We start from the raw sequence: 2,449 nt of genomic DNA, 5'->3' as shown, positions 1-2,449 counted from the left end.
CGTTTGAATCGTTGTTTTTCTTTTGTACCGTGTTGATGCAGATTTGATGGAGATGAGGATGAAGATCGAAGGAGAAGATTAAAGCGCGGAGTCGTTGTGCGATGATGATGATGTTGTTGCTATGCCTTCGAACTCGTCGAGGAGGAACGATTGGAGATGCGATGATGTCGAATTCTTTGTTGCAGTGATGTTGTTACAGAGAAGGGATGAAGATGATTGTGCCACGGCAAAGATTGAAGGAGCGTGAGAGAGAGAGAGTGATGAAATTATTTAAGTAATCTCTTCTCTTTGTTCTTCAGATTTCATCGACTTCCTTTCTCCTCCTTCTAGTCTCAAATTCTGAGCTTTTTCTCCTTCGCGTTTGTGAGGTGAAGATGAACGTTATGATGAAGATTGAAGCGAGGTTGCAGAGGGTTGTTGGAGATTCTTGGTGATGATTGAAGATTGTTGATTTTTCCTGAAGAATGGTGGTGAGAGAGCATCGAAGGGATGAAAAAAATGAAGTGAAGGTATGGATCCAGAGAAAAGTGTCGAGAGAGAAAGGTGAAGGTGATGATGATGATGAATGAAGGGTCTGAAGGTTGAACAAAGATGATGATGATGATGGTGAAAGTGGTTAAAGGATGAAGATGATGATTCGGAGAGAGTGGAGAGAATTGGATGATGAAGATGGTGGAGGATTGAAGAATGGAAGAGGAAGCCCTGAATAATCGTGGAGATGTTGAATATATAGGTAAGCTCTCTTCTGATTTTCTGTTACTCTTTTCTGATTTTCTGTTATGAGTCCAGTTGAAGTTGGTTAGAGGTTAGTTGTGTGGAACCTTCTGTTATTAGTTTGACAGTTGAGATATGGTTAGAGAATAGGTTAGATGTAACTGAAATGTTAAAACAGTTAGGGAAAGTTTTTGGTTTGTTATGATAGTCAGGTTCTTTATAACTGATTTGGTAAGGTGGTTAGTTATAGTCATGATGGGAAGAAGTTAGGGAACAATAGTTATAGGTTAATGGGAACTGTTATGACAGTTGAAGGTTTATTGACAGTTAGAAAAATTTGTTACAAACTGTTATATGGTGGTTATAAGTTGGTTAAGTTTAGGAAATATGCAAATAGGGCTTGTTAGTAATTGTTAGCAGAACTAGAAAGTTTCCCTCTTCTGAATTTTGTTTGGTGACTTGCTGCGCAATATTGATTTTGCTTTTGAACTGAATGTTTTTCACCATTATGCAGGGACTGTTTTGGTAAAGAATATGTATGAATGGTGATGGATTTATGATGCTTCGATTGTATAGGGACTGATCTTGAATGACTCTTTTTTCGTTCTGCAGTGTGTATTGCTACTGTTGTGAATATAAACTTTACTGCTTCTGGATGATTAGGCTATATGAATGCGGTAGGTTTCAAGTTGCCGAACCGGGCTTCTCATGGCTTCTTTGCAGCAGGTGGAGTTATGGTTGGAGGATGGTGTTTGTGACGTGAAGACGGTTGGAGTAACAGGCTGCGACGGTCACCCTTGGAGCTTGACGAAAGTGAGACGGTTTGGAAGACATGATGTAATAGGTTTAGGATTTTTGTGTAATTCACTTTTTGTGACAAATTGTATGGACATGTATTGTAATGGATTCGGTGAACACTAGAATGAAGCCTCTTTTTTTTTTTGTAATATGGCTTGTAATGGAATTGTAAAACTTAATGAGACGAACTCTAGTATTTTTGTAGTTTTCAATGGAATATGCAGTGTGACTTTTGGTCCTTGTAAGGTATGTGGATCTTGAATTGTAATGAGATTTTTTGTAGTTAAAGAATGGATAGAGTTTGGAATGATCTCGACTTCGGTTATGTATGGATTATGAATGAACATATAAGTGTTGTTTTGTATAGAAATTGGATAATGGATGCTTGAATGGGATAGAAATTGTAATGAACTTTTGAGATCAACCATTGTCTTTATGCACTTTAACTTCACCTTTATGTATACTCCAACTTTTCATTTTCAAATATATAACGATAAAAGCTTCATAATTAACTGAGATAATCTCGAATTGATCGTTTGGAGGGGGGTATAAATAAAGAATATTGTGCCATCATCTCTTGCAGTCTGCACTTCAATTAATCAGAGAATAAACCAAAGTCGTCTCAATGACGCTCTCATATAGAAATTTGTTAATTTGGTGAAGAAGTATCAAAACCTTAACTTCATCAATCATGACTAGTGAAAGAAACAGTCTTGAATCTCTTTTGAAGTATAGCAAACCTTAGCTCTTCAATATCCTTAATACCGATGCCAGATTTATTGATTTTGTGCATGATTTGGTTAATGACTTAAGATGTAAATGAATGAGATATGCAAGCCAATTAAGAATAAGTAGATGGGCAAATTTTGGGGTGCAACAGCTGCCCCTATTTAATCGTCTTAAACCTGAAAGCGAGATTGGCGCTAGCCTTTCGAGC

General features: G+C 37.2%; 1 long non-coding RNA gene across 1 annotated transcript; it reads left to right on the top strand.

Annotated features, from left to right (window-relative positions):
* The first annotated feature begins 621 nt into the window (after nt 1–621).
* LOC131621953 (uncharacterized) lies at nt 622–1,729 on the top strand. Its single transcript, XR_009289707.1, has 2 exons — nt 622–733; nt 1,327–1,729. It is a non-coding gene; the product is annotated as an uncharacterized LOC131621953 (long non-coding RNA).
* Nucleotides 1,730–2,449: the final 720 nt, after the last annotated feature.

The sequence above is a fragment of the Vicia villosa genome, unplaced genomic scaffold (assembly GCF_029867415.1).
Source record: "Vicia villosa cultivar HV-30 ecotype Madison, WI unplaced genomic scaffold, Vvil1.0 ctg.000015F_1_1_5, whole genome shotgun sequence".
NCBI classification, from domain to species: Eukaryota; Viridiplantae; Streptophyta; class Magnoliopsida; order Fabales; family Fabaceae; genus Vicia; species Vicia villosa.
This window is presented reverse-complemented; position numbering and strand designations above follow the sequence as displayed.